The sequence below is a fragment of the Emydura macquarii genome, unplaced genomic scaffold (assembly GCF_026122565.2).
Source record: "Emydura macquarii macquarii isolate MOO-44397 ecotype Brisbane River unplaced genomic scaffold, CSIRO-AGI_Emac_v2 contig_1043, whole genome shotgun sequence".
NCBI classification, from domain to species: domain Eukaryota; kingdom Metazoa; phylum Chordata; order Testudines; family Chelidae; genus Emydura; species Emydura macquarii.
Window position 1 is genome coordinate 1,106,157 of NW_027131180.1, and position 20,697 is coordinate 1,126,853.

Here is a 20,697-nt window from a genome sequence, read left to right on the forward strand (position 1 = left end):
CAGGTTCAGAAAGCTCACCTGCTGCAAATAATATTTACCATATTATAGAGCATCATACTGTGTGAATGTCTGTGGGAGAATTCTATAGATGATATGAATAAAGTTCTGAAGACATTCAAATTTTCTGAGTCAAAGCCAGGGAATGTGAACTTAGTACTAACAACATACAATATATAAATTAATTAAAACAACCTTGCAGTATGTTTGTAGCAATAGTTATGTTAATGATGTGTATCATGGGATTGACCTGTGCTGCACCAGCAAAGAAATAAAAGTCAATGACAGAAAAAAAAAACTTTTTGCTGTTTTGGGGGCTGGGCTGTTTACACTGACGATTCAAACTGAAACTAAAACAGGGGTCTGCTTTGTTCTAACCCAAGTGAACAGACAGACTGGAAACAGTGCTAGTGAATGGAAATCACCAGCAATTGTGTGTGAACAACCCCAACGCACATGAATAAAAGACACTAAAAGACGAGAGAGAGAAAAAAAATGAGGGGCAGCAATGGCTACATTTTGGGGCCCCTGGGACCTTTTGATGAGACTCTAGAGAACTGGAACTCATATACTGAGTGCTTTCAGCTTTTTGTTATTACAAATGAAAATATAGATGCAAAGAAGGAGCCCATTTTCTTAAGTGTTGTAGGAGCTAAAACCTATATTGCACAGCTTAGTGCATCCTGATAAGTCAGAGACAAAATCTTATTGTAACATTGTGAAAATCCTGGGGGCACATTTTTCTCCAAAACTGCTGGTAATTGCAGAGAAGAAGATGAAACAATTGTGCAATTTGTAGCAGCTCTGAAGAAGCTTGTTAAGCACTGTGAATGTAATGATGTGTTAAATGACACCCTACGTGATAGGTTAGTGTGTGATCTGCACAATAAAGCAATACAGAAGCGCCTATTGACAGAGGTCCAGCTCACTTGGCAGAAGGCCATTGAAATTGCAGTCTCTATGGAGCTGGCTGCAAAGGAAGCCCAACAGCTCAGTGCATTGACCAGCGTGCATAAGGTGTCACAGGAACATACCCCCAAGACAGTGGGGAGCTGGGAAAGTTACTGCTGTGGAAAACCGGGTCAACATGCATCAGAATGCTGGTGTAAAGACCTAGTTTGTTGACAATGTGGGAAAAAGGGACATATTGAGCATGCCTGCAAACAAAAGAAAGAAGAGTCAAATGGAACAGGCAAACCAGAGAAAAAGAAGCCTGCTGTCTGGCAGACCAAAAATGAAAATCTGCATGCGGTATAGCAAGCTCAGGATGATCAACGTGACACCCAGTCAGAAGAACAAGTGTCACTCCATGTCTTGTCCATGGCAGTTGACCCACATGAATACTGGGCAACCCTGCTGTTGGAAGGTAAACCTGTACACATGGAACTGGACATCGGCACAGCAGTTTTGCTTATCTTAGACACTGTGTATAAGGAGAAGCTAAAGCATCTCCCCCTTAAGCGGACAAAAATTGTTCTGAAGCTGTACACTGGAGAAGCTGTACCCATGTTGGGCACTACTGATTTTAAAGTGGAGCTCAATGGACAAAGTGCTAAATTGCCACTGTTTGTGGTGGAAGGCAATTACCCAGCATTAATGGGAAGGTCATGGCTTAGGAAGATCCAGCTGAACTGGGCGGAAGTGCACAGGATGGCTAAAGAAGAAACCGGTCTGACAGCTGTATTAAAGAAACATGCAGCTGTTTTTGGAGAAGACCTGGGAAGTATGAAGGGAATCACTGTAAAATTGAACATTAAGCCTGACAGCCAACCAAAATGTCTGAAAGCCATTTTGCCATATGCCATCAGGCCAAAAGTTGAAGTGGACCTGGAGCGCCTGGTCAAAAATGGAGTCCTAGTACCAGTTACCAATGGGCAACCCCAATTGTTCCAGTATTGAAGAAAGGTGGCTCCATTCAGATTTGTGGGGATTTTAAGGTCACTGTTAACCCCGTGTTGTGTGCAGAGTAATACCCTCTTCTCCACATCGATGACCTCTTCGCTGGCTTGGCTGGTGGACAAAAGTTCAGCAAGATTGATCTGAGTCAGACGTATTTACAGATGCACGTTCATGAGAAGTCCTAAGAACTGTTGACTATCATGACACGCAAAGGGCTGTACAGATACTGTTGCTTGCCTTTCGGAATAACATCTGCTCCAGCTTTGTTCCAGAGGACCATGGACCAGATCTTGACTGGCTTGCCAGGAGTCAAATGCTATCTTGACAACATCCTGGTCACTGGCAAGAATGAGGAAGATCACCTTAAGAACTTGGAGGCTGCCCTACAAAGACTGGAGGAGTATGGCCCACGAGTCTGCAAAGACAAATTTGAATTATTCCAGCCCTCTGTTGAATATTTGGGATATATCATAGATGCTACTGGCCTTCATAAGGCTCCTGCAAAAGTCAAGGGTATTGTGAAAGCTTCACCTCCTCAAAACGTAAGCCAACTTCACTCCTTTTTAGGGCTATTGAACTATTATGGAAAGTTTATTCCATAGTTAGCAACACTACTAAAACCACTACATGAACTCCTTGGCCAGAACAAAGTCTGGAAGTGGACTGAAGCCTGTGATGTTGCATTTAACAAGGCTAAACGTGCAGTGCTAAATTCAGAGGTTCTGATGCATTTTGATCCGTCCTTACCTGTACAGTTGGCCTGAGATGCCCCTCCCTATGGAGTGGGAGTGGTCATGTCACACATTATACCTTTGGGAGAGGAAAGACCCATTTCTTTTGCCTCATGCATCTTAAGCAAAGCAGAAACTAACTATGCCCAAATTGAATGTGAAGCACTGGAAATCATTTTTGGAATTTGGAAATTTCACCAGTACCTGTTCTGATGGAAGTTCACACTTCTCACAGACCATCAATCTCTAACATCAATTTTTGGACCACGCACAGGCATTCCACCATTGGCTGCTAGTCGTGTACAACGATGGGCATATCAGAATGGATGGTCAGAATCAATATCAGAAATCCACTCTGCACTGCACCGCTGATAGTCTCTCAAGAATGCCGTTACCAGTTAAACATCAAGATACTGGCCAGAAAGAAAAACTTCTACTTTGAACAGGTAGAGAACACACCCATCACTGCTATTCAAATAAAGAAGGCAACTCGCGTTGACTTAGTACTGTCCCAAGCTATGGACCTAGTGATACATGGAAAATCTCTACGGGACTCTCAGGTCTCACCCGACCTTCTTCCCTACATGTCCAGGAGCATGGAGTTATCAATCCATTTTGGTTGCTTGTGGGGGATGTGCGTCATTATTTCACCACTAGTGAGATCACAGATGTTAGAACAGCTACATTCAGGTCAGTGTGGAATAGTGTGCATGAAAGAAATTGCACAAAGTTACTTTTGGTGGCCTGGCTTGAACAGTGCCATTGAAGAGAAGGCAAGAGCTTGTACTTCATGTCAGAGTGTGAGGAACGTGCCTCAGTTGGTGCCCCTACACCCATGGGACTGGCCTGAAAATCCATGGCAGCGTATTTACATGGATTTTGCTGGCCCATTTGAAGGAAGTATGCTCCTGGTTGTTGTAGATGCCCACTCTAAATGGCCAGAAGTCTCTGTAATGCCATCCATTACTGCTGAAAGTATTATCCAGAAACTGAGTGAAATCTTTTGTCGTTTCGGTCTGCCAGAACAACTTGTGAGCGACAACGGACAGCAGTTCGTGTCTCAGGAGTTTGAAAATTTTATGAAAGCAAATGGCATAAATCACATCACTTCAGCACCATATCAGCCATCCACCAATGGATTATCTGAAAGGTTTGTGCAGACCATGAAACAAGTTTTAAGATCTGCAAGGGGACATTCATCCATTCAAAGCATCTGGACACCTTCTTACTATCCTACAGAAACACACCACATGTTATGACCAAAACATCCCCGGCCTTTCTCATGATGGGACGACAGTTGTGCACTTGCTTTGATCTGCTGAAATCCATGAAAGCACGACAAGTTGTGCAACGTCATCAGCAAAACCAAGTAATCAGACATGCACACACAGCAAAAGACCGAACCTTTAATTCTGGACAGCCTGTCCTAGCTCGGAACTAGTCTTCTGGAGCTAAATGGGTCCCTGCTATAGCCATTGCCCAAACAAGACCTGTTTCCCACACTGTCCAGACTGCAGATGATCTCATCTGTTGGCAGCATGTAGATCAGTTGTTGCCAGGTCATACATGTCCCAAGGACACATCTCCAGTTGAACTGCCTGACCTCACCATTACAGGTGAGATATCATCGAGTCAAGAGTCACTCATTCCTGACCCCCCTTCTCCATCCACCTCTGCAGCAGATACAGCTCCCTCCCCTGTGTGAGCAGATACAGCATCCTCACCTGTTGGATCTATGAATCTTGAGCCCATTGTTAGACCTGCACCAATAACATCTTCCAGTGGAAGAACACCAGCAGTCCACCGTAATCCACCTAGAGAGAGAAGGCCTCCTCAATGACTGGATCGTTAGCTAGGGCAAACCCATGTTACGGGGCAGAATAATCCCTGGGGTTTAGCTGGGAACTGAGGCAGTCTACCCTCATTTCCTAGTTATGTGACTGTACTGTTATATGGGCATTTTCATTAAGGGGAGAGGAATATGTTGTGTATTTTGTGTCCTGCCTTATTGCCTAAGTTGCCGTAGCAACAGAGCTTAGCTTGTTGCCATAGCAATAGAGTTAGACTATTAGGGGATAGCTCAGCCAGTCCTGGTTGATTTTAGTGTAGTTCAATAAAGACTTTTCATGGGTTTGTATCTCTCTGTGTTCCATGCTGATTTCTCTCTGAATACAAGTAATTTCCAAGGATTTAACACAACAAAAGACTAATAAATGAAACCACCAATAAAAGAAAGATATTTGTACATAATGCATATTCATAGTCACCTCTTTAAGCAAGTCTGAACTTGAGTGGCACACCAAAATATGCACCTCCAACCTTTAAATGCATCAGAAATACAAGCCAGGCTATAGACTAGATCTAAATATGTAACATTGCCAAGTCCATGAGGCACTCAGCTTTCATTTTTTAAAAAAGAGAAGTTTCTAGCTCCCAGAGTTGCAGAGAAAAACTTTAAAACATGACCCCTAATGGCTAAAATATCTCCACCCCAAATACTATTTTTTAAAATCTCATGATTTTTTAGAAGCCAGCCTTGTGATTTTTGAATGACTGGGGCTTACAATACTGAGTGTGGTATTTATACCTATGTAAGCAGGGAAATGGTCCCACTACTGTGGGGAACTTTCCTGGCTCCTATACTGCACTGATAGAATTGGTTAGCAAAAGGATCTGAGTCTTTGCTTCCACTTCCTTTACCAGAGGCCTGCCCGACCTCCAGGACTCCCCTCCCATTCTCTGTATGGCAGAGTCCTTGTAACCCTGACAAGGCTGGGCTCCGGATGTTGACCCCCAATCTTGTTGTGGTCACTTAGGGAAGGGGCTAGGGTGTCCCCACTCCGGGCTACTCTTTCTGCACTGGATGCTTCTCTGACCCACTGATCATTGCATATAGTTCAAAACAATACAATTTATTATACAGCAATAAATAAAAAAATAAGGAAAAAATGAGAAAGGTTAAAGGAAAACACCTAACGCCGCCCCTGGGCACAGAGCCACCGCACACGGTGTCTCTGGGATGTAAGGGACATTCACAGTCTGTTTCTCACATGTCACAGGCCTCCTGCCCAGGCCCTGGCTGCGCTGCAAGGCTGCCGTGGGTCGGACACTTCCTCTAGCAGTGGCCACACACCCCCAGGCTCTAGGGGGCAGAGCCCTTCTCCCCAGCGTCAGCCCCCCGTCAGGGTCATGATCCCCCTCCAGGTCTGGCTTGCGATGCCTCTTGGCTGATGGCCTCCCTGTTCAGGGCCCTGCCCAGGGTCCCCCTCGCTCTCCCTGCCGCTCACCACACTCAGCTCCAGATGGCTCCAGCCCCAGCTCCAGCTCCGCTTTGCTTCAGTGTGGCTGCTGCTCTCTGCTACCAGCACAGCTCTGCTCCCTGGGCAGCTTCTCTGATGCTGGCTGGCTGTGTCTCTTGGTGCTGCTTTGAGCTTGGCTCCTTGGGCTGCTCCTCGGGCCCGCCTGGCTCAGGGTGCTGCTTTGTCCTTAACTTGGCCCGGCTCTGGCCCAGGCAGCTCTGGCTCACATGGAGGATGGGACACCCCACCCATTGGCTCCCTTATTGGCCTGTCCACCCTGTCAATCAAGCTGGCCTGGAGCATTGGCCTCTCCCCACTGGCCCTGGGGTCTGTTCATCTTAGGGTCCTGATTTCTCATCGATCCTTCCCCTGTCCTTTGGTGCTGAGAGATGTCAACCAAAACGACCCACCAAATTTCAGTAAGGGGCTAATCGTCCCCTCACACCTAGGAGGATTGCCCTCTAAAGATCCAGAAGAGTGAAGCAGCTCAACCTACAGGGGGCACATCATGCAGCCAGATCCACCCTGTCTTTGGCTTCCCTCTCCCCTAGTCTGCTCCATCCTTCTCCAGCTTTTCTAGCAGACTGTTAAAAACCCCTATTTTTTCTGTCTCCCAGTTCCTCCCTCACCTCTGTTTACTTTGTGTCTGAATGTGGAGTTGGGGGGCAGAAGGCAGGAGCAGCTTCTTCACAATTTGTGGAGTAGCCAGGAGCAGCTGTGAAAGGAGACTGGACAGGCTTGCTAGGAAAAAGTGAGCTGAGCAGCAGGGAGGCGGTTGTTGCATGTTTGTGAAAAGGAACCTACAGAGGGGTACTGTGTGGGGGAACTAATTTAACGATGTGTGAGAAATTGGTTATAGAAGTGGGATGGAAAGGACAGGAGAGGTGATGGTAAGTTAGAGGTGGGAGAAATGTATTTTATGCTTTTCTATGGTGCACGTCAGATGATCAGAGAAACATAATGAAATGAAACTAAAAGTGAAAGAAAATGAGGAACAAATTCTAGAGAAAAAATAATTTTTTTTTGTTAATCAACATACAAGTTAGGGTTAAGGTAAACCAATTTGCGTATGTGGAGAAAAAGATGGATTGATTGAAATAGTGCTATTTCAGAGCAAGGGTGTGGGGAGAGATCAAGAAAATAACACCCTTCCTATATGAGTCTTGCACTTCTCTTGAATGGCTCTGGTTCAAAACAAAACAAACACTTATTCAGTACAGTAAATACAAGCAGTCGCTAGATGGCAATATGTCAGGCTGTAAAAGGAACACAGGTAAAACACTACACATTGTCTGACATTAACTCTCTAGTATGTTGCTGAATTTTACAGCCACTTCAACCTGAGTGAATGTAGTTGGGAAAGGTGAAATCAGTTATCCTAAAGAAAAGCTCTGACCACTTCCATAATTGCACATGCTAGTAGTTATGTTACTGCAGCTGGGTTAGATTCTGTTTTACTCCTTTTTCACATTCCACATCACCAAAATCTTTGGTTTCTGTCTGGCTACCGCACGTGGTTGCCAGTGGCATTATTCTGAATGTCTGGGTTGAAAATCTTGATTGTTAGGAACTAAATGAATTCAGTGCTGTGTCAATTTATTTCCAGATTTAAACTGGTAGCCTAGAGTGAAAGGTTTTATTCCATTTCCATCCCTCTGAGCCATCCTGTCCCCTCTTCTATTGACTTTGGACTGACATCTTGTTCCTACATACTTATGTCTACTTTCATCCCTGTTGTTAAAATACACGTGACCCTTCCGTGCCTAGGACAGCCACCTGAGAATGCCAAGGTCAGGGCAGGCTGTAAAAGTAGAGCAGATTCTCCCAGCACTGGTAGGTGGCACTGAAACCAGACTTTCCAACCAGCCACAAACTGCTTTTGATTCCCTGCACTGGTTATCAAGAAGCCAGTATACAAATACACACAGCCCGCTTTACTGCATTCCAGTCTCCGCTCCCAATCAGCCACTAGGTCCAGTAAAGAGACCAGTTATTTAAACTCTATGCTCTTTACTAAAAATGTTCCCTCTGACCCCAAAGGATCAGCCACAGTACCAGTTCAATATAAGTTTGGATCTTACCCAAAATATCACGCTGCCAGCCAGTCCTTTAGTAACTAAAACTAAAGGTTTATTATAAAAAGAAAGGAACAAACAATAAGAGAAATGTTAAAGGATTAAAGTAATCAGATACATACAAATGATTTGAAAGTCCATATACATCAGGTTTTTAGAAGAATTGTGGAGTTTGCAGGCTTGTATAGTCCCTCTGGTATACATCCAGTACCTGGATGGGCCTCAGTCCTTTGTTTTACAGCTTTAGTTGCAGATGACTTGGTCCAGAGGTAGATAGGTGACTGGAAACTGAACAGGATTGAAGGCAAAATGGCTTCCAAGGCTTTCGCCTTATATATCCTCTGGCCTCTGCCATGCTGCTTGTGGAATTTTACAGGGACCAAAATGGAGTTCAGAGTAACATGAGCAAGTTCTGGTGACTCATCAGGTATACCTCTGACTTTTCCTCCGGGCCCCTTCCTCCGGGCATCTGTGAGTGTCTCAATGGGCCATTAAGCAGGTTATTGTTCTGCCGCTACCCTGTCTAGGGTGTGTCTCAGACAGCACAATTTGAAATACAGATATATCAAATATATCCATAACCTCCAGTACACATATAACACATGAACATAAGTATTATCATCTTACTTAGCATATTATAGTCTTTCTAACAGTACCTGACATGGCATATCTTACATGAATTATTATTATTATTATTGACATACTGATGTCACACAATATAATAAATGCCATATTCTCTTTTTATTAATTTCACAGATAGGCTGACATTTTCATAATTAAATAGCAGTATTCCCTTGAATTTATGTTTATAAACTGCATTTAATGATTTCTCATTTTCCCTCCCCTCCCACATTTTCAGATGAAGATAAATAAGCATTTCCCATTACAGGAATCATATTATTGTACTTCAGGGTGGATTGAGTGATGGATAATAAGCAGTACAATTTTTTCTTCTAAATATTTTTTTCTGGATTCAATGGAATAAAAGGAGAAAGATGTTTATAGAACTTGTTTTCAAAACTCTCATTCATGCATGGAATGCCCTTTAGCTGTAGCGTAGTACTATAGATTCATGGTTCACATGATAACAGCAAGGATGCAAAACATTACAATTGGTAGTTAAAGGATCTTTGTTTCTCAAGCACTAAACAGGGCCAGTTGATCTTTTCCACTCTGGTTACAACTTTTCTTATGTTTGTCATATCTAGCCTACAGCAATCTGAGTGGCAGTAGTTTTTAATGTCATCACAATTACAACTCCCTTTATTGTAGATCCTTCCATCTATATCATCTTTGGAAGGGAAAAAAGGGGAATTTAACCTCCTCTTGTCTCTCTCTTTCCTTTGTTTGCATGCTTATTTTATATCAACTTCTCCATCTGCCTACATAGGTGATGATTATGCCAGGTGAAAAGGGAACAGAGTGAAGGTGTATACAGACAGATTGCCTTTAAGTTTGGTAATGGCCCTTTTGAAGTGGAACGTGGGGAATGAGAGCTGCTGGATTACTAGAGCTGGTTGGAAAATTTTTGACAAAACATTTTTTCATTGGAAACCAAAATCTTCTGTGGGAAAGGGTCAGCTTAAATGAATGTGGTGGCTTGAAAAAAGAATTTTAAGTTTTGATATTGTCAAAATGTTTTGTTTTGACATTGTTGAAAAATTCTGGTTTTCTGGTTGTAAATGTGTTTTGAAATTTAAGCAACTATAGTAATTTTGTTTTACAAAATGTACAAAATGGAAATGAAATGTTTTGAAATGATTAAAAAAAAATGTTTTGATTGATTAAAACCTAATTATTTTTTGGATATTCAGGTCACAAACATTTTCTAGATTTCAACTTTTTGTCAAGATTTGGGACAGGACATTTTTTCAAAATCTTGAAAATTTGCATGGGATCGGAAAATCATTTCTGCCCAGTGTAGATTTGCCAACTCATGATTTTGTCCTGAGTCTTACGATAATTACTGTTTCCTTAAAGCCCCAGCTCCTGGAGTCAAATGGATATGTAATGATTTCAGTCTTCATTCTTAAAGAAAAAGAATGTTTCTAGCCCCCCTGGCTGTGGAGAAAGCTTCAAAATGTGACCTCAGTGCACCCCAAAGCTGAAAAAGCAGAAGGCAAATAAAAAGAACACCAAATCTATTATTTTACATAATCTCATGATTTTAAAGCCAATCGCATGATTTTTGATGAGCCTGACTCATGATTTTTTAACATTTGGGGTTGGCAATACTGCTGGTGTTATAAGGACTCTATTATCCTATCTCCCACACTTGCAAATGCACCATCTTTGATTCCTCTCTATCATTCCCCCTGTTGCTACATAATGCCTCTTGTGTATACAGTTGTGGTAATTCTACTGACTTCTGTGCTCTGATTTGGCATGCCTTGCACCTAGAACTGTCATTTCAACTTGTGCAAAGAGAGTGCAAAACACTTCTAACTGTGCAAGTGAATGGAGAATTCTGACTTGGTAGTGTTTTACACACAGCTTGTACTTGTTTTGCACAAGTACAAACTACCATGAGGTGTAAGAAGTGGATAATCAGGTCATGTATCTATGTTACTGCATCTTTAAATCTGATGGTAATTACACTAGTGTAAATAGAAAACTTAATGGACTTCGGTGGAGTGCTAATTTATACCAAGATAGCTGAGAACAGTAGAGATTGAGAGTTAAAAAACAGGACAGTTGGTAGCATATTTAAGTGTAGACCAAATGCAGTTGTGTTAGCTACATAGATTTCAAGCCATATCAAGACTTGCACACTATTTTATATTAGTGCAAAGTGGATGTAAAATGCTACCAAGTCAAAATGTTAACGAAACAACATACACTGTTTTAGATAAAACAAACAAACAAATGTATTAAGTGTAGAAAGATTTTAAGTGATTATAAGTCAGAGGAAAGCAGGTCAGATTTGACCAAAAGTAAATCAAAGGCAAATCACATTCTAAACTAAGTTTAACACTTTCAGCAACCTTACAATTTTAGATGATTTTCTCACCACAGGCTGGCTGGGTTGCCTCCAACCAGGCCCTCCCCCCGTGATCAATGCTTCTGTTGTTTGATGTTATTTGTAGATGGGATGGAAGAGAGAGAGATTGCAAAATATCTTTCCTTTTTAACATGTTCCTTCACCTCTCTCTCTAGAGTCAGGTGACCAACAGTATTTGTACATGGTTTTCTCCATGTCCTGAGACACTGTGGTTCTTTGTGGATTCTCTTGTTGACGCCTGGCCTGGTTCTTTGTTCTTGGAATGCTGAGCTGGGTTGTTCTATACAAGTCTTAATGAGGTGTGAATGGCTTCTCAGCTCTCCAGAGTTTTGCCTAGATCTGCCTCAAGCCATGAGACACATATTTGGGAAGATTACATAGCAAAGCCTTCTAACCATACACATGACATTGCAACAAACATACTACTATAACAATAATGTTAAGTGTGTCATGAGCATTCCAAAAACATCTTACATGATATACTTTGCATTAAACAGTACACAATTACACTATAAGGGTGAACATGGATGATACACAATCACATCATAAGGGTGCACATAAGGGTGCAGTATGTCACAGTTGAGCAATGGAAAAACAGACTCTGAGACAATGGTGAGATGAATACAAACTTTACAGATCACACCAGCACGGCATTATAACACTGGCTTGAAGTCCTGTCCTGGAATGCTCTGGACTCCATGTAACACATGAGATGGATTCTCTGTTGGCAGTCACTTCACGTCCCTGATTGTTTCAAAGTACTGCTGAGTATCTGGAGGGGAAGCCTTCAGGCCGTTACACCAAACAGAGGAGCTGAGGCTTAACTGGTATTGTCAACTCTCAAAACTTTACTGCAAGTCTTGTGATATTTGGAATACTAGCTTATGCAGGTATGTTATGTGAGAAACTCAACTTTAATTTAAAAAAAAGAAGTTTTTAGTCTTCCTGGTTGGGGAGAAACCCTGAAAATTAAGCCCCCTAAGAGCTCAAAAACCAGAAGGAAAATAAGCAGAACCCCATGTGACCTGTCTGTGCCTAGGGTAGACCACCTGAAAACGCCAAGGTTAGGGCAGTCTGTAAAGAAAAAAGGAGAGCAGATTCTCCCAAACTGGTGGCTAACACTGCAGTTAGATTCACCAACCAGTCACAAACAATGCTTCTGGTTCCCCACACTGGTTATCAAGAAGCTAAAACAAGAAGTTGCACAGTCCCCTTTATTGGATTTCAGTCTCTGGCTCCCAATCAGCAACTAGGTCCAGTAAAAAGATAAGTTATTTAAAAACTCTATTCCCTTAACAAAAAATTCTCCTGATCTCCAAAGTGTCAGCCACAGTACCAGATCAATATTAGTTAGGATCTTACCCAAAATACCACACTGCCAGCCAAACCTTTAGTATCTAAAACTAAAGGTTTATTGTAAAAGGAAAGAAACAAACAAGAAAAGCGATGTTAAATGGTCAAAGCAATCAGATACATACAAATGACTTCAAAGTCCATGTATATCCAATTCTCAGCAGAGCTGTGGCATTTACAGGCTTGTACAGTTCCTCTGGAGTACATCCAGTACCTGAATAGGTCTCAGTCCTTTGTTTCACAGCTTCAGGTGTAGAGTAGTTGATCCAGATGTTCGAAACAGTCATGAAGACAAATATGGTGCAGTTGCATTTTATAGTCTCTGGTCTGTCATGTGGCTTGTTTCAAACACAAGCTCACAACATATGGGCAGGGAAAAGCACTTGTGGTCCCCTTGACCTCAGGCATGTCTGTATATGTGCTGGTGACTCACAGTCATAGTCCTGTCTTCTCTCCATGGACTCAGTGTATAGGTGATGGCCCTTGATGAGTCATCAGTATTGTCACTAATCTGCCTGGGGGGTGTAACCAAGTAGCACAGCACAAGTTTTTAGATACAGATATATGCCACATATCCATAATTTATGTACAAAGATGATACATACACATAAACAAGATTATCATACTTAGCAAATTATAACCTTTCCAATGGTATCTGACATGGCATATCTTGTAAGAATCATTGCAATTTTGTCATATTGTTATTAAATAATATTATAAATGGTCACCTCTAATCCAGACAGCATCACACTCCAAATATATTTTCTTTTAAAATCTCAGTTTTTAGCCAAGCATGATATTTTAATGGTCAAGGTTAGCAATTTGCTTAACTCAGGTTTGTAAGGAACTTTGAAATCCTTGAATGGCTTGCAAATTCTTTTATCAGGAACTTAAAGTTAAAGCTATACACCAAAACAAGTCACTATGTGCTTGAGAGACAAATTATAAAACTACTTTTTAGACTAGGTTCAATTCAGTCCTCTCAGTCTGTGTGAGAAGCTCTCTCTTCCCACAGACATTTTTCCAACTACCTACAAGCTATTAGATAGACTCTCCTCTGAACACCTAAGGAAGGAGAATAAAAGGGAAGTCATATTTAACCACTTGATTCCTGGGGGTTTGCTGTGGCTGCTATCATAGATCCACTTGTCCAGAGCTGTGTGAAGCGATTCTTAAAGAGTGTTCCTTTCTTATGCTGTTCTTATGCAGCCTCCAAAATGCATTTAGTATGTACATATATCACTGGTTTCAGATTGCAATTTAAATGGTACAGTATGGTGCAGGGTCTGCCAGTTCAAAAAAAAAAAAAAAAACCAAACAAACAAAAACCCCAAAACAAAACAAAAAACCTTGATATCTAAGTCTCTGTTAAAAATATGATGAATTATAAATGCTTCAGATTCAATTTCAGTCTTGGTTTGTTTATTTTTCTTCATGCTGTGTAATTGAACTGCCACTTTGAAATCATTGTTCCCAGCTTGTTGTCACTTAACATCTCTTGCGTGTCAACCCTCCAAACCCTTTGCTACATAACTGAATTTCAAATGTAAATAACAGCAGATCCTAGAATCTAAGGTTCTGAATCTTCACAGCTGTGCACTTATGTAGCCAATTACACTAGTGTGAAGTGGGCGTAAAATGGCAGTGCTTTGGGTTTTTTGAAGCATTTTACACCCACATTAAGCAGGTGTAAAGGAGTACAAAAGGCACAAAGTACTGGAGAACTGGTCCCAGTAAAAGCATTTCATAGGGTAGAGCTTAAAAGGTACAGCCAAAGGGGTCATACATATGCAGTTGCAGATTGGGTCTAGGATTGCCCAAGAGGTGGAAGGAAGGCATGTGTCCTGGTACAATCTGTTTGCTGTTGAATTCTTGTGTGACTGGCTGAAGGATGCATGAACCTGCTGAAAGCCATACACTGCACATTAGAGAGACAAGGTGGGTGAGGTAATATCTTTTGTAGATCAACTTTGAGCTTACACAGAGTTTGTCTCTTTCATCAACAGAAGTTGGTCTAATAAAAGATATTACCTCACCCACTTAGTCTCTCTGATGTCCTGGAACCAACACAGCTACAACAACACTGCATACACGTAGTCAGTCAGTGGAGTTCTGTGCTGAACTGGAGTGGAACTTCTATGTTACCGTTCTTAGCTCTTGTGACTCTTTCTTTATTTTAATATAAGTTAAACATTATTAATGAAATTCAAATGAGTGCTTTGTGATTCTTCAATACACAGCAGAAACTAAGTTACATGAAAAATTCAGCCTGCACTGACATTATCTTAGGTTTGCCTAGTGGAGAGAATGTGGGATAAATGTACACGTTAGCTATTCAGTAACTTAGGAAATCAATAGACACCTAATGTGACTGAGTAGCATATGTCTGTATCAAATTATGAGCTCCATTTTGGTTTGTGATTTCCCTTTTTGTACCCTTTCTTCCATTTTGTGTGCTAACTGCCATTTTGTTTTTAGTGTTTGAAAGCCAGCCTGACCATGACAAAGCCAGTCAGAGACATTGCCCTGCCAGGGAAAGGTGTGGGACACCTTTGAGAAGACTATCAATAGGAGAGCCATCAACTGCATGACTCTCAATGATTGGCCCACCTCAGGGGACAATGGCTTTCTTCATGTGGGACTTGCGTGGCTGGAGGTTGGACATTCCCAATCTGGTCACATGGCAAAAGGGGATCAGGTGCTGTATTTAAAGAGGGGATTGGTTTGAGAAGGAGGGAGAGAGGAGGTTGTCCACCACCACATGTGAGAAAACTGGGCATGAGAGGGAGAGGATCTGTCTAGCCTGAAATGCTGACCAGACCTCAGACTCACAGGAAAGGTGAGATCAGTCTAGGGGAGAGTGTATCTCAGGACTACTGCAAAGATCTGTAACTTTCTAGTGCTTTCTTAAAAGTGACAGTGGTTAAGATATATCTTTGCTAAATCTATATCTCTTGTTTGCTTGCCATGTTTTCCCTGAAGAGAATAAATGAGAAGTTCAGTATGCCCATAGAGAAGTGGAACGCTGAGGCACTGTGTATAAGCAACTGGGAACTTGGGAGGGCAAAGGTACTGGTTCCAGGGTCTAGGGTGGTTTGGCTGTGGCGCTCCCTACCCCCAAAGACAAATAGACAGATCTGCACTTGAAGAGTGTGCCTTCTAGATCCAGATCTAGGAATGTTGGTCCAGCTCTTCCCAGACTTGGCTGGCAGAAGAGCATGCTGGTTCCAATATGTTGGGAACACTCACAGCAGAGGGGTGTCTGACCAGAGAGGGAGACTTGGACAGGTTATGACAACTATATTCTACATTACTATTTATTTTTTATTTGAATGCAGATTCAGTGAGTATTACATTTGAATTTTTGTTTGCTGTTTAATCTTTCTGAATAATTTCAGAGCACAGCATGGGATGCACTGACTGTCATTACATTCATTAATTTACACGTGTCCTCCAATGAATTAGACATTGTTCTTTCTTCGCCCTCCTGATCTAATCAGTTCAACCAATTATTCTGCTATTTATTTTGTGAACAGTAGTGGTGACCATGCTTCCTCTCCACGCTATCCCCTGAAAGATGTTTAGCTGTTTCACTCATGTGCACATCAGCTCATCTATGCCTTAGTTGCTAAGGGAACCAGTTGTATATGTCAGGGAACAGCTATCATTGTCCATCTTTTCATACTCAGGCTGCTGGCAGACTTGTCTAAAATTATATTTTTATCCACAAAAGCCTGTTTATTTGGGGAGGAGGAAATAAACAACCCCTTTTCCCACTTTGAAGCAAGAAACCCAGCAGTGTCTGACCTATCATGGCATTCTCATGTGAGAGGATATTTCCTATTTTTAGAGATGGTCAATACTTTTGAATTTTTTTTAATGGCATGGTTATTTTAAAACCACTTTCTTCTTTTCTTCCTTGTCATTCCTTTTTCATTTCACGACAGGGGAAAAGGGAGAGAAAGGAGGGAAAACTCATTTATTTATTTTTGGAGAAAAATTTTGACTAAATTAAAAAATGATTCCTTGTGAAATAAAAATTATTTCAGCATTTCTGAAATTTTGTTTTTAAACAAACTCTCTACTAATTTCCTATCAGCTCTTTCTTTAATTAGTCCAATACTGTTTTGATTCTCAGCAGTGTATTGTTGAGGCCAGGGGAATTGAAACTAGTTGTTCCTTTGAGCTGGTCTGCACACACATTTTTGCATTTTTTTGTCTGCATGATCATTTAACTACTTCTGTTGAGAAATCAATATCATTAAATTGATGCAACTCCATGTAGTATGGATGCAGTTATACCAGTTTGAAGAGGCTTATAGTAATATGGCTTTAAAAAATATATATAATTAAATTGTGTGTGTATATGATCTGAGTTACATTACAAGGACCTGATACTGTGGTGAGACTCTGGAGTGGCCCTCAGTTTTGCCAGCTGCTGCCCCAAGACTATCAGCCACAGATTTTTATAGTTTGTGAATATAGTTTACTGCAACATCCTTTGTAGTGCTGTACATTATTCTTCTACCCTGTGCTTGGTGCATCACTATATAGAATTAATTATGTATTTTGTATTGTCATCTATTCAGAAACTTTGGATGAAATTCTGGCCTCATCGAAGACTGAGTTTTGCCATTGACTTTACTGGATCCAGAATTCCACACCTGCTATTGATCCTTGAAATCTTGCAGGAGCCCTGATGAGCTGAAAGGAGTTTGCAATGGTGTTGCTAGCCTTTAGGCTTGCAGTAGGCAAATTTTACTGTATACAATCCTTCTGTCTAGGAATGAGGAACCCTGTGGACAAATTTGGCTTGGATGCATTTCTAAAGGCTGTAACAATGACACTTGAAAAGCAGGCTGAGATCAGGTTGGTTGAAAAGAGGGGAAAAGAAATTATTTTCAATGATTTATTTATTTATTTTGGAAATGTTTACATTTTAAAAAAATTAGAAAACTTTTACCAGCTTAATAATAACAAATAATAATTATAATAATAATAATAGAAAATTTCCGCTTCCCTTTAAAAATATTGAAATTGTTTTGAATAGCTACCTGTGCACATAATAATGCAAAAAAGTGGAATGACAGTGAAAAAAATGATAGAGAAAAGTCTTTCTTTTAGTCAAAGTATAGTAGGCACTTATATATATTTATTAGTTTCTATTGTTTCTTTATTCTCTACAGGAAGTAGAACAGCTAAAAAGTTTTAAGTGGGCCCAGTGTTTTTGTTGTATGTACTGTTCTAAGTACTTAAATTATAAATGCAAAAGAGACCCCATAATTTGAAGCAGAAGGACAAACAGCTTCAGGGTTTTGCAGCTGTATAACTCTTTATCATCTGCTTCAGCAAAGCAAAATAAATTAAACATAATCCCAGAAGTGGTCAATTAAATAAAACCCCAAATCATGAGCACTTTGCATTTATTTCTTGATTCCCTCTTATTAGCTTCTCTCTCAAATCTCTCATGGAAATTTTTCAATTATTTTATGTTGAAGTTTATTGTAAAAATAGCATAAAATCATTAACAAAGCTATTTAAATACTAACATCACCAAATCCTTTTAGATTTATGAACCAGTATTGTTTGCTGTATGTGTCATATTGATCATAAAGGGTAGGTGTTGCCTAGCTCCTTGTGGGGGCAGGGATGGGGGTGGGGCAGAAGGGAAAGTGCAAGGAACATTCTTCTGCATTGGATCCAGGCACAATCTCAGTCCTTAGCTTCCCTGGGAGCCCATCACAAGCACTGCATTAACGGTGTAAGTCTTGGATTGGTGGCCTTAGACTTCACAAACAGCATGCGGTGACTGCTAGGAAATGCTTGTCTCAGCCCACCTCCATGCCAGTCAGCAGAGCTGGGTCAGAGGAAGGAGGAGCACATACTTAATCCTGTAGAAGGGTATCAAATAGATCACTCAGACCTGCATGCACTTTACCAGCACAATGACTCCAGAAGCAGCTCCCAAGTATGCAACTTCATCTTACCCACCCACACGTCATGGGCACAATCTTGTTCAAAGTAACTTGACAGTAATGAGAGAATTGCAAAATCTAGCTGCCCTGAAAAATCCTTGTCAATACATTCTTCTCCTCGTTGTTAACTTTTCTGATAATTCGATTTTGATACTTTTCTTCTCTCTGGTTGGCTTTTGTTCTTCTTCTTTGTCTCTTCCACGAGAGGGCACTCTTAAACAGAAAATAGTACAGCTCTCAGATTATTTTCTTGTCTTGCAAATCAAAATCCAAACACCCTCTGTTCTAAACCGCAAAAAGATCTGAGACAATTTCAGCTTTGAGCAAATATTTTTAACTTGCTGTTTTTATTTTAAAGCCTGCCCTGCTACTTTTCTGCACTCATTCTTTTCTACTGGGGAAAATGCTAGAATCATATCCACCAACCACTGCACATGTACCATATTGTCCTGTAGTGCATTAGCCCAGAAATGACCATAGTGCCAAATAGTATTGGGAGGAGCTGAACAAATGGTAAAGAGGATTTTCTCTGCATAAATGACAGGTGGCTCTCTAATTACTATCCGTAAACATTACATAATCACTCATGCATTGGTCTCCACCACCTCCCGGAGCCATGGTACCCACATTAAGCCTTACCAAAGCAAATTCTGCTTGAAAATCTTTCATAATCAGGACATGAAAGAACATGGAGTATTGTGGGATGGATTAGTGACTGACATCCTCTTGTTTGCAAACAGTTATCGAATGAGTACCTGTGGGCAAATAGTCATGAACCTGAAGAAAACTAGCGCCGTCAGAAATCAACAGCCACCTCACCATCCTGCTCAAATTATTTTGGAATCTGAATAAGTTTATTGTTGAAACATTTCTTTGTGATGGGCTACATTTATCTGCTCACAGATCACAGCAGAAATTCAATATACCTAAATCTCTCATAATTTTCTCTTTATATAAGCTCTTTTTCTGAGGTATGGAGAGCCTAGGGTTTGTGCTACTGTTGAAGACAAAATGGAAAGACTTGATAGCTCTGAAAAAATCAATCTGGTGTTTTTCAGAACTGTATTAACTTTATATATATATATCTATATATAAGAGCAGGAGCAAAAGAAGTTGTTGCAGCTTCAGTAACTTTTGAGAATGAAACAACTTCATCACAATTTTGTTCTGAACATGATGGTGTGTGTGGTTGGGAGCCAAAAATCAGCTGGGTGAGAGAAGTAAAAAGAAAAGGAAGGTGTATGGATCGAGAATCAAAAGATAAGGACATGAGTGCCATCAACAGATTGAGATGGAAGAAAGAGTGAAGGAGAGGATGATGGAGTGCAGCATAAAAAAACACTTAAAATGATATGCAATCTGAGTTTTAAACATAAAGAATTATTATTGACCAGTCTTCAGTATAGCACAAAAATGAAACAAATCACATTGCGTATATTTTACTGATTATTTTTTTAAAATAACATTTGAAACATATTTAGAGAAGAGAATATTTTGTGCACAAGCAGTAATTCTTTTGAATTTTTTGAAAAGAACTAATATAATTAGTTATTAGCTCAATAAATTTTCTTCCTATGGTGTGAGTATAGAACTATGATATTGTGATGCCTTTAGTGTGCTGTACCTTAAAGTTAAGAACTCTTCATGTGTGGCAGAAGCCGTTTTATTCTCAGAATATCTGCAGCCTGTTACAGTGAAGTCGTGTGCACTGTTTTCTCATGGAGACATAACTTTTGTTCTTTCTTCTTGTTTATTTTCCTTAATTTAAAGTAAAAATAATTGAGTGGAAGTACATAGTTTCTCTTTGTGAATGGAAAAATTATGTGTCTAAATGTCCTGGCAGAGTAAGTAGATGCCTCTGCTAGTATAGCACAGAATGGTGCATTAGTTGTCATGAAAAAAGAGAGGCACACTGGTTCCAAATAGAAGATGATTTCTGAGAAACTGGAGTGTCCAAAGTGGAAAAGCTACACGAGTTCTTATGAAGGTGGTGATCTGGGTATATCGCTGTCCCTAGTAGCAGCCATCACAGAGACCGAAGTAGCCCAAGTCCTGAATCTAAACAATTCAAATCTGGGACTAAAGATTTGGAGGAGAAGCTGAAAAAGACCTTTCAAAGGAGGGTGAAAAAACAAAACAAAGCAGAATCAGAAGTGTCTCTGAGTAGCAATAGCAAACCAATGGCAGAAAAAGACATGACCCAGAAAAAGAAATGATCCTGATGCCCTGCGGTTGCTAGTAGCAACCAACTTGAATAGCTGGTTTAAGAGGAAGGGTGTGGGGAGGGGGTGAAGAACCATCCTTCTGTTTGCTGAGTGGCAATAAAAGCCACTTTGAGATTGCTACTTCAGTCTACGGACTCAGTGG